At 36.8% G+C, this 13,424-nt stretch overlaps 1 pseudogene; it reads right to left on the bottom strand.

The window, feature by feature from the left end:
* Nucleotides 1-5,179: 5,179 nt before the first annotated feature.
* Nucleotides 5,180-10,958, bottom strand: LOC125189710 (annotated as a pseudogene).
* Nucleotides 10,959-13,424: the final 2,466 nt, after the last annotated feature.

The following is a 13,424-nucleotide window of genomic DNA, read 5'->3' as shown; positions in this document are numbered from 1 at the left end:
CAAATAGATCTGTTACAATTGTTACCGGAGAACGATCGGGTCACAATACTTTCTAAAATGATAGGACATATCATCTCATCAATTTTGGTGTGAAATCTTGGTTGATTTGCGTTATTATGTACTTTTTATATCCTCCCCTATGGGAGAAAATAGAAATCCTCACATCTTTGTACTTTATTTGTCAACGTGCGCATCCTATGTTTCAATCTCTCCTTCTGCTCTTCCTGCTGACATCTTTTTAGCTTTATGATATCACCTTTTTATATCCACCAATTTTGTTCACATGCAGTAAAATCATATTGGTAAAGAACAATGCATTGTTATGCATAAAAATCATAGATTACGTTATTAGTTTCTATCATATGTGTCAATGCTCTAATTTTACTTTGGGAATAGAGCGACTTTCACTCTGTAGAGGATTACTGTAAAAGGGTCTTACATTGATGTTGGGGCCCAGCCTCACCCAAAAGACAAGGCCCAAGCGACACGCATGGATCGCCAAGGTCGAACCGTCTAGGGTTGTGGATTCTATAAATACTAGAATCTCATACACATTTACGGATAATAAAGAAGGGGTACATTACACTTGTGGGTATTTCTCGTGTTAAAATAATTTGAGTCAAATAACACAAGATATAATCTAGGATTAAGTTGTGAAATTATTTTAGTTGGAGGATTTGACTAAAACTAATTATCACATGATTATCTATATTAGTATATACTATTAGTCAAAATATAAAATACTCTTATAATTATGGAACAAAAACATAATGACACAATGAAAGAGATATCTAATAGACATAATTAAACCATGCATATATATTTTAAAATATAAAAAACTTTGAAGACTGATGGTTCATCTTGTATGCATTGCTAGTTGTCACTCTTTGTGTTGAGAGGATTGGTTATATGTGGATGGTTCATATACACCAGACATAAGGATAATATACTTTAGGTATTCAGGAGATAGTTTTGATCAGGAGATAGTTTTGATAAACTGAAGTAAGAAGAAATAGGATAAGGTGATGAGGAAGTGACAGAATTGCATATGAAATCTGTCAAGTGTGCAGGTTGTGCCAGTTCTGGAAATAGGTGGGAGATTGGGCAGATCAGTGTTTGAGCTGGGTGAAGTTTGTGAGGGAATATCACTACTTGGCTGAGTTTGAGTATGAGAAGATATTGAAAATTTTGGTTGTGTTTGAGGCTGTGGAGATATGGGAAAATTTGATGGAGTCGGATGGAAAAAAGGGAAACATCTTCATGAAATACCACATTTTTTGTCATAATTTCTTGCATTGTGTCCAAATCAATGAGTTATACCCTTTATAATATGAGGGATAACCCCAAAAAAGGCACACTTAGTGGCTCTAGGTGAGAACTTGTCCCTGCCCCTTTGTAAACTAGAAGCATAACATAGGCAACCTATCACTTCCAAGTGAGAGTATGAAGATGGTTTCTGGAAAAGAATCTGGAAAGGAGTGAAGTTATCATTGAGTACGGAGGATGGGGTTCTATTTATCCCCCAAAAATGAATGGGAAGAAAAGACTGAAACAATAAACTCCTAGCAACATTCCTGAGGTGTCGGATGGCTTTGATCTTTTTAGAGAATTGGGTATATACAGTGTTGAAGAACAGGGGAAGAATCATGCTAACATCAGATTTGCTTTTCATTAAAAAGTCCAGATAATAGAGCAATCATCAAACAATATGAGTAAGTATTTGAATCCTTGATTAGTAGATGGGGTGAAGGGTTCCCAGACATCACAATGTATAAGGTCAAAACACTAAATAGCAACACTATCAGATTTTGAGAAAGCTAAATGCTTCTGTTTAGCTAAAGGGCAAATATCACGGATAAAACATTAGACATGGATCTAAGCTTTCCAAAAGACAAATGTCCTAACCTTGTGCCAATCATCAATATTAACAACAAAACAAAAGGGAATTATGGGGAAAGGGGGCCAAAAAAAAGGAATTACAGAACCTTCAATAGTCTCAGAATCAAAATATCAAGGGTATATAAATTGTCCAATCTGCTACCTTCCCAATCACAGTTTTTGCTGGATTTCAATGGAATTATGAGTGAAGATTACATTACAGCATAGGGAAGATGTTAAGAAACTGATAGAAATTATATTTATGAAAAGTTAGGAACATAGAGAACTAAGTAGAGAGTTATAGAGGATTTAAATGTATAGTTCTAGTGTGAGTGATAGGAATAGTGACACCATTAGGGAGATTGACATAATCATTTTGATGGGAAAAAAGGACTTAAACATAGATAGATCACAACACACATGATGTGGCTCCTGTGTCTAAAAGCCAAACAAGACAAGATTTTGAAATAGCACCAATAAAAGGGAGGGAAAAATTGTACCTAAAAAAAGGAGTACAGTGTGAGGGTGAAGGAGTAAGGATTGAAAAATAAAATCCCAGTATCACCGTTTTTGTGTTCGATCGCCCCTTTTTATCCTTTTAAACATCCAAAGAATTTTCCTGGCCTTGTGCTTGGTACGGGATATGCCTTCTCGCTTGAGCCTGTTCACCAAGTTCTTTTTTCTATCATCTCCAAAAAATGTGCTTCCATCCTTACTAAGATAGAGTACAGGATGCGTATGCACATATACGTACGACGATTAGATTCCCCCGCAAGATTCAAACAAGCACGGGATGACATCCATCTCAACCATCCCTTTGATGGAATTCAAGTTGGTTAAGAGGAGTGCAAGAATCTCAAGAATCTCCTTCAAGCACTTGATTCTTCAACTTCATCATGGCCACTTCCACGACACCTTCTCTTTTCTCTAACCCGGTTCCCTGCAGTGTACAAAAAATGCGAATAGCATCTGCATCACTCTCATTCCAAAAACTCCAAAAATTATCTCCATTGTTCTCCAACATCCTGATGAGGAGAGTCAAGTTGATGTCTTCATAGAGTTCATGCACCAGGTCTGTCACGACTAAAATGGGATTGTTTTTTGGTATCCCATATGGAGCCTTGTGCCACGTCCTTATCATCCCGAGCATAAAGCGGTTTGGTACGAGAACCGTAGTAATAGCAATCCCTTAGTTACTGCGCATGTGTTCCGGCCAAAATTAAGCTAAAGTTATATGCCCCGACGATCGCACGTCTGTCCAATTCAAGAAATCTTTAGAAAAAAATTATGAGAAAGCAGGGGGGAGGGAAGAACAAACCATTCCAGTCGAAAGAATGACAAGATCATCTTCGCACAGATAGGGCAGAAGAACTGCTTCGGTGTCGCCATATCGCCTGCAATAATCAAATACTCCCTCCGTCCAACAATAGCGCCCATTTCAAAAGGGGCAGGGGTTTTAAGAAAGGGTAAGGGAAATGATGTGTGATAGTGGAATTTGGGGCCCACAAATTTATAATTTAGCTTTTATACATCAATGTTCTGATTTTATTTCTGCTTTTAAATCCAAATTTGTAGAATTAAATGAAACAATTCGCTAAATTTGTAAATATATGCACAATTAAATGAAACAATTCACTGTAATTGCAAATAGAAAGAGAGTTGAATTGCAAATTGCAAGGGATGAGGGTGAATAATACCACTGAACTACAACAATAAAGTAGCATCCGAGTCTTGCACGCCCGTCATCAAACCGACAACACTAGGACACAAGAAAAATAAAATGCATGAGGCACTATGATATTTTTTTCCGGACATCATCCGTTTTGTTACCTTATGTTCCATTCTTTCGCCTCGATCTTTGCAGCAGCAACTGCGGCGTCTCTGGAAGACTTCACAAGCATGTACTCTTCTGCTCCATAGCAATTCATAAATAGATTGAGAAGAGTTAGATAGCACAGATTTTGACAATAGATTACAACAAAATCTCTGTTCAGTTTGGGCACCTATCTCTCCAAACAAGCAGCATTCGAACATTGAGAGTTTGACTTCATTTCCGTTGTTGGGAAGTAGTCAAAATTTACTCCAAAAATCACCAACAAGACCCACTGGATAATAATAAATGACGACATTTATAACTTCAAACGCATACATTACGATACACCAAGCCAGTGTTTTTATCTTTTTATTGATATGTACATGAATTAAATTAATTTAGCATCGCACACAAATTCCCTCCTTTCTATAGGAGTTTATTTGTAATTTCCTACTTCATATAAAAGTTTATTTAAAAATAAATAAATAAAAATAAAAGAAAAGCACAATGCTTGGTGTTTATGGTTGCATCGGTTCGGTTGAGTCTGGCGCTTTCACCGAAAGATCTCCATAATTAGGTATTTACACACAATTCCTTGCCACAAGAAAGAGTTGGAAATACGTACATTCGTATAATTCCTTGCCACAAGAAAGAGTTGGAATCCATGAAATTCACCAGAAGTTTCTTCTCTTCATAACACTCACCGAAAAATTTACCGAATGATCTCCATAACCCCCAGAAGTTTCTCCTCTTCATAACATTCACCAGACAATTCACTGAAAGTTTCTCCTCTTCATAACATTCACCGGACAAAATTCACCAAAAGATCTCCATAACCTCTACATGGTTGTCGATATTGCTACTATTTTTAAAGTCCACATGTAAGTTAAATACAAAACTAACATAAAAATCAAAATATATATTATAATTATCTAGATATGTTTATCTTACATGCTCAATACAATTTCTCCAAAATCAAAGTTTATCCATTGAATATTTCGTAGCCTTTCTGTTGTAAGCCTTTACATCATTTTTGTTGTAATCCTTTCCATCATTGACACTCAAGACACTGTTCAACATTAGAGATACATACAGGTTTATCAACTTGCTTTGTCAATACATTATATAGTAGACAATGTTCAACATTAGAGAGAAAATAAATTTATGCAGCAGTAAGTTATAAGAATATATTTTATTATACTATATTAATAGTACAAAGTTAATTATTCTATTTAGTGCTTAAATGTTTTTTCATTATTGAAAATGTCCTCTTTTAGTTCAGTTATTATTTCCTCTTAAACATTTACCATACATATTTAGTTAGGACATGTCGGCAAACCAATTCCTCATTTTTTATGGGGAGAAAAACAAAAAGATTAAGAAATAATTAAGAAGAAAACAAACAACAATCACTGATAGTACAATAATAAGGAGAACTTCAAATGGCATTACAATACAATAAACCAACTAAGTTTTTTCAACATTAACCTAACCATCACAAACGATGTCGTTCAGCAAACAAGCGAGGTTCGTCACGGACGAACCTCCTTTTGAAATCGCTTGTCGAACCGTGTCCTTAAACTCCCTCGCTCTTTTCGCCATATCTCTCCTCCCGTGGCTATTCGGATCCATGAATTCCTTCACGATCTTGGCAACTTCCCCGCTCATCAATATTTCCCCGAACTTCAATTCATTCTTACCATCCACTCCAATCCTCCAATCCTCGACCACATATTTCTGAATTGTGGTTTGATCCATTAATAAAGGAAAGCAAATCATCGGCACACCACTAAAAATACATTCCATGGTCGAATTCCATCCACAGTGCGTCCAGAATCCCCCTACAGAAGGATGACACAACACCTTAAGCTGCTCACACCAAGGCACGACTCTCTCGGCCTCCCCCACAACGTTCTTGTAGCCTCTTGGCCTCCCCACGAGCCACCCACAAGAACCCCACGCCACTCCTTAATAGTCCATCCACTATCTCGTCCATTTGGGCATGAGAGACCGAGAGGAAACTACCCAACGAGACTTACAAAACCGAGCTCGGTGTTTGGGAGTTGAGCCACTCAAGTAGTGGTGAGGATCACTTTCATTGGTTGAGAAAGTTGTAAGAGTTTTAAGATCGAGGTAAGGTATGGTTGGACCAACATTGTATGTTGGAAATGAGAATTCTTGCTTCTATTGCTTGGGATTCTAGCTCGTGGATTGAAGAAAATAACATGTATTGAGCTTTTGATATGTTGGAGCAATAACGGACCCAGAAAATATAGCTCGTGGGGTCGGACCAAAAATTTAATACTAATATATAATATTTAAATAATAATAATATAACATATATTAAATAATTATTTTTACCATTTTTGTTGTCCTTATTATGTTTTTGTTACAATTGAATACAAAATTTATAAAACTTGAACTAAATCAATTTTTTAAACATATTTATAGGATCTACTAAAGCTAAATTAGTTAAACAAAATAAACAAGCACATAGTATTCAATATATTAATTATTTTACTGCATAAAAGTAAAAAATAATCATAAATAAAAAGATATTCCTAGATTTACTAATTCGCTTCTTCCAAGCAACTAGTTTACAGTTTTTCTTCAAATTCAAAATTCATCAATGGAGCTCCCACCTCACTAAATTTTTGCAGTATATTTTTTTTTAATAACAAGAAGAGGGCGTCGCCCTAAGGTTAAAACACCGCCCCTACATTGGGCACATACGACCGTGGGTAGTCCCCATCCGGTCATTCAACAACAAATTCATCGTCTCACTCGGTGCCTCGTCAAACACCACTAGCCCAGGCTGCATGTTCACACCCAAATTTGCCATAAAGTCTGCAACTTGATTACTTTCCCTAAACACATGAGCAATCTTCACATTCCACGCTCTTTGCATGATACCTTTTATACTTCTAGCAAGTGATAAAGCACTTAAATCCGATTTCGTGTCATTAAGCACGTGAACAACTGTCATATTGTCACTTTCCACAAGTACATTCTAAGCCCCCTTTGCCACGCCAACTTAAGCCCATCATATATTGCCCACAATTCAGTTTGCACTACCGAGCATCTTCCCAAGTGCCTTGTGTAGCCTAACACCCACTCTCCAGTTGAATCACGCAATACCCCTCCTGACGCTGCACGTTCATAATCGTATTTCACAGCCCCATCACAGTTTAATTTGCACCACCCATCCGGGGGAGCATGCCATTGTACCTGCTTCAACACCTTATTTATCGATTTGGTTAGCTTAAGTTCATTACTATGGACCGATCTCGCCCAAACTCTACATTGTGCCATTGTAGCGTACGATGACACAAGATCTCCTTGGAACACTAATTGATTTCTATTTTTCTATAACCTCCAACAAATCATACCAAAAATAGTGCTCCAGCATATCTTACCATCAATCTCATAACATTTCAAATTATCCATCAACCAATTATCCAAATTCATTGTAAGAAATTGATTTAATTTACCTCGAGGGACAATAGATTCCCACACTTTAATCTCATTTGGACACCCTCTAAGAATGTGATTTAGGTTCTCTTGGGTATCTCCACAAGCGATGCAAGCAGCATCAGTTGCGCAATGTCGTCGACACCTCTCCACATTAGTCATTAGCCGTTTTTGTAAAACCAACCATAAGAAGTGTCTTATGCGTTGCGGCCCTTTATAATTCCACGCCAATGCCCATTTCTTATCCATATTGTCCCAGGAGTGCTTGCATACAGATTCGTATGCACTGGCCACTGATAGCTTGCCATTCTTCTCCCTTCTCCAAATACATAAATCAGCCCCAGCTTCCTCATATGGAGGTCTAATACCAGCAATTACGGCAGCTGCTTCCGACGAGATGAAATGTCTGAACGCGCCCCACTTCCACTCACCATGACCATCCACCATTTCACAGGCTAAGCATTCAAAATCTACTGCCGAGTTGTCAATTTTATGTTGAATAAGCGGTCCTAACTGTGGACACCAAATATCCAGCCAAAACTTTGTTTTCTTGCCGTCCCCTAACGACCAACAAGCACTATCGTATATTTTATCCCATACCTTCATAAGTGACCTCCAAATAAAAGAGCTACCGGACCGCGAGATTGAAGATGGGCAGCCCACTCCTACTTTATACTTTTCGCGCAAGATTCGTACCCAGAACTCATTCTCTTTAGCAACTAGATTAAAACCAAGCTTTATCATGAAGGCTTCATTGTTCCACTTTAATCTTCTCAAGCCAAGCCCCCCCGATGTGATCGGTTGACACATTGATTTCCATCCCACCAGTGGGGTATTTCTCTGCTCATCTGACCCTCCCCAAATAAATCTTCTCACTAAACGTTCGATCTCCTTGCAAATCGAAACTGGGACCATCACAATTTGCATGAAATAATTTGGTATAGCAACCAAAACAGCTTTTGCAAGTGTGACACGAGCTGCCATAGTCAATAACTTTGCATTCCACCCACTCAATTTTTGTCTCACTTTGTCGATTATAAACTGAAAATCATTTGTTGACACTCGGCCGTGAAGCATAGGAAATCCCAAATACTTTCCCAGATTCTCCACCGTGCGAAAGCCAAGTCTCACTCCTATATCGTGTATGATTGGAGATTTAGTGTTTGGAGAGAAGAAAACTTGTGTTTTGCTACCATTTATTCGATGGCCTGAGTACAAGCTATAATCATCCAAGACTGATTTGACTGCCACAGAGCTTTTCACATCCGTCTTACAAAACAACACTAAATCATCTGCGAAAAAAAGATGTGAGATCGGTATACCATTTCTTACTAACCTGATCGGTTCCCATGCCTCCTCATTGACAACTTTAATAATACTATGCCCAAGTCTTTCCATACATAGCACAAATAGATACGGAGACATCGGATCTCCTTGCCTAATTCCACGGCTCGGTTTGAACTCCTCTGTCGGCTTACCATTCCATAATATCTGCATCGTGGCCGTAGTCACACAGCTCATAATAACTCGTGTTAGCTGACTCGGGACCCCCAAATCATTTAAAGTATCCTCCACAAAATCCCATCTTAGCCTATCATATGCTTTTTCCAAATCCACCTTAATTGCCATCCAACCATCTTTCCTTTTGCAATTCTGCATCGTATGAATACACTCTTGTGCAATAATAATATTATCTGTGATGCACCGCTCATGAACAAAACTGACTTGATTAGGTGCGATGACATACTTGAGCACACACTTCAATCTATTTACCACCACCCGAGTCACCAGCCGATATAAGACAGGGCATAGGCTAATAGGCCGAAACTCTGTTATAAATTCTGGATTTGGAACCTTAGGGATCAAAACAATAGATGTGCGATTCAGCTCTGGTTCAATTGGTGCACCATTGAATATTCTCTGAATCATTGAGCATACAGAATCCCCCACTACCTCCCATTGAGATTAAAAGAAGGCTGCGTGTAGACCATCTACTCCAGGTGCCTTGTTTGGGGCCATTTCAAAAAGTGCAACCTTGATTTCTTCCATTGTCACTTGTGTACCCAATATAACCATATCTTCATTTCTTATTGCTGGAAAACGACCACGAATCCGGAAGGTTCCCCTTAACGAATAGTCAACTGTGTACAGATTTTTATAAAAAGATAAGATTGCTGCTTTTAACACATCACCGTCGAAGCACCATTCATCTCCTTCAAGTTTTAAAGCCTCTATCCGATTCTTCTTTCGTCGCATCATAGTTTTCTTATGAAAATAGCTCGTGTTTCTATCGCCAAGAGCTAACCATTCCGTACGGGACTTTAACTTCCACACCAATTCCTCTTGGTCTAGAATTGCCTCTAATTCTTGTCTGAGCTCACCATCAAGCCTTACCAAGTTCCTGGTAGTATGTGTTTCTAATGCCTTCTGGATTCCATTTAACCGAGCCATTATTTGTTTCTTGCGCCTCCCAATGCTTCCAAAAGTGTTTTGGTTCCAAAGCTTTACTGCCTCTGCTAACCCGGTCATGGTTGCAGCCATCGATCCCTGATCCACCCAATTATCTCTCACCAACTGCCCAAACTCCTCATGCTCTAACCATCCCTGGAAGAAGCGAAAGGGCCTTGCAGTTTGTTGCTCATCCACTCTTCCAATCACCACCAGCAACGGCCTATGATCTGACTTCATTTTTGCCAAGTGAAAAATCGTGGCTTCTGAAATATTGGAGTCAAAATGCATATTACAGAGAAAACCCTTGCAGTATCTTTAAAGTCATTATTCTTCTCTAAATTTCTTTCCTGTTATAATCCACAACAATGATTTCTCAATATTTCTCTACTCTCTTCTCATTTATTCTCTAGTTTTTCGTAGAGGCGGAGTTGTTATACGTGGGGTCGGGAGGCGGAGTTGTCGTGGGTCGGAGGGCGGATTATAGAGCTTCCCAAGCAGTACTCACGGACCAACGGTGGGGTCGGCCGACCCCGCCCGACCCCACCTGGGTTCGTCGTTGTGTTGGAGAATACTCGTAGGGCGAGACCGAGAAGGCGTTGATCTTTCATTGAGACAATCGATGGAAGGTTTGCGAGGCAGATTGAGTCGATCTCCGAGACGTAATCAATCCGTTCGTCCCCTGTTTCTTGTCTCACATCGACAACAATAGTCAGCAATATTAGCAAAATTAAAATACAACGCAAAATATTTTAGAACCATCAATAATTATTATCTCAATTAACATTCAGTATTATACTTATGTTTCTAGCTAGTTGCACATGGATAGACCTGCCCAAGGTTTATCGAACCGGCGGTTAAAACTGAAACCGTAACCGTCGGTTACGGTTTCGAATCGAAATCGTGAGAATTTACCCGAACCGAAACAGTCGATTTTTGAACCGTGGTTCGGTTCAGGTTCAAAAATTTTCGAACCGAAACCGTACTGGAACCGCTGGTTCCGCGCGGTTTCAAACCGGAACCGCGAAAAACAGCCGGAAAACCTTGAAATCAAGCCGGAACCGCAAAAAACTGGCGGTTTGGAACCGTGAAAAACCGCCGAAAAATTGCCGGTTCGAAACCGAAACCGAAACCGTAACCACGAAACCCCTCGCGGTTCGGTTCCGGTTCAACAATTTCCAAAACCTGAACCGACAGTTCCGAACCATAACCGTCGGTTCCAGAACCGTGGGCCCTCTACACATGGACAACAAATAATCAGCAATACTACACGATTTAGATATAAAGCATGTAGAAATCTCATTAATTATACGGAGTACATCATATCAACCTTCATTATTCTACCCATGTTTTTAGTCTCGAATCGACAATAAATAATCAACAATATGCCAACACAATTTGAATATAAACCAAAATTTGATAAAAATCTCATTGATTATAGCATCTTATTAACCTTCAATACTCTTGTTTCTAGTTCGACAACAAATAATCAGCAATATTAGTATAATTAGAATGCCACACACAAATAGAAATCTCCTTAATTACAACCTCCTATTAATAAATAATCAACAATATTAATAAAATTTGAATACAGAGAAAATATGATAGAAATTTATGTTTCTGGTCTCACATCGAAATCAAGTAATTACAATTATTATCACAATTTAACTACAAAGCAAAATTTAATAGAAATGTGTCATTAATTATAACTATAATAACCTTCATTAATTAACTTATTATGTTTGATCAGTCTCATATTTTGATTTGAGAAAAGGATATTAATGATCCATAAATATATATATATACAATATGTAAATTTAAATATCAACACAAAGACATAAGCTTATCAACAGAAGGAGACGGTGATGAGGAGATCGGGGTCGGAGGCTGTGAGGAGCTTGCAGAGATTCATCATTGGGTTTGCCGAAATTTTTTCATTGGTGGGAAATAACAAACTCGAGGTAAAGTTCGTGATATTATTTGTCAATTTCAAAGTTCATGGGGAAAACCCGACTTTATGAAAGTTTCATGATATTAGATGCCAATATCCCTTAAAAAAATTATCTCTTTAGAATTGGATGCTGCTGAGATCACTAAAAGTAGCAGAATGAGTTTTCCAGATCCCACACAACCACCAAATCAGTTCATATCACCGCTGTACTCCGGCGGCGACACCGCCACATACTGGCCGCCATTTTGGGCCGACTCTGACCAACACCAAATGCAGCAACATCCCAACAATGGTGGTTAAAATATTCATTTAGTGTATCACATCTTATGCTTTCATTCGCGGATGATCATTTTAATACATATTGATATTGATTATTGATTTTTTTTCTTATTTTATTGTAGTTTTAGATGAGGCGGAAGACTTTAAAAAAGATGAGTAATTATTCATTATGTTTAATTCTTTATTGTGATAGAATTTTATCTTCCTATTCCATGATTTAATGTTTATACATATATAATGTGATTGGTTTTAAATTTATTATGCTTCAATGTTGATTTTATATAGATTTTTGATTCTTATATAGCTAAAATTATTACTCATATTGTTCATTGTTAATATTGATTCTAATTTTATTTAATTAATTTAAAATTTAAAATTAATATATTAAGAATATATTAATCTGTGGATAAATTAATATCAATATACAATATACAATTAATATCAATATACAATCTAGGATCGAATTATGAGATTATTTTAGTAATAGGGAGTTAGTTATGACTAATTATCCAATGATTATCCATTTATGATTGAATTGTGAGATTTAATCTCATGAACTAAACACACTACAAATTTAATCCTGGATATTCCCTCCGTCCCACAAAGATTGTCCCATTTTTCCATTTTCGTCCGTCCCATAAAGAATGTCTCATTTCACTTTTTACCATTTTTAGTAGTAGACACTATATTCCACTAACTTTTTCAACTCACTTTTCATTACATTTCGTAAAAATTAGGGTTTTGGTAGTAAACCCTAGTTGATATTACACATTAGATTAAGATGATCTATTGTCCTATCCAAGTGTAAGAAATATTTTTGAAATATTTACATATAATTGATATGGGCTGTATCAAATACTACTAGACTAGTAATAACTAGTAATTCTCAAAACGCGTACAGTAGTACTAAGACATAACCTTGTACTGCGTAAATTTGAGTATCAATACAAAAATTAAGTGTATCAATACAAGATAGTTGATAAAGTGAGTATTTTTTATGTTGATAATTTTAATATATAAAAATTATAAAATTATATTAATCTATATTAAAATTAGTTATTATTATAATTTATAACGCGACCCTAACATCTATATATACAACCTAGTTACGTAATCCGTAAGAAATTCAAAACTTAAGATTGTAAACATCACACAAAAAATTGAAGATTTATGAATAAATAATATATTTTCTATTCGAAAATATGGAACCAAATATCACTGAATCCGTAGAAAAACGGATGGCAGATTTTATTATAGTAGTATATATATTTTTTATTATTACATGAATGCAAATATATGTTCTTTTTAATTTTTCACTTCTTGTTTAACTTCATACCATGCTATGTTAAATTAAATACAATACGAAAAAATATTTAAAAACGTAGTAACAATAACAAAAAAAAATGAAAAAGACCAAAATCTGACCTGAACCGAAACCTAATATCTCTAAATACAGATAAACTTATAACTATATGATTTAATTAATATCCAATTACATTCCAAATATCTTCAGTGTCTACTCAAATATATCTGGAAGAATATTTATTAATCTATTTAATGTCGAAGAGAAATTTCAAGCGTCAA

The sequence above is a fragment of the Salvia hispanica genome, chromosome 5, assembly GCF_023119035.1.
Source record: "Salvia hispanica cultivar TCC Black 2014 chromosome 5, UniMelb_Shisp_WGS_1.0, whole genome shotgun sequence".
Classification (NCBI taxonomy): Eukaryota; Viridiplantae; Streptophyta; class Magnoliopsida; order Lamiales; family Lamiaceae; genus Salvia; species Salvia hispanica.
The sequence above is the reverse complement of the archived record's forward strand: the minus strand, read 5'-3'. Positions and strand labels throughout refer to the sequence as shown.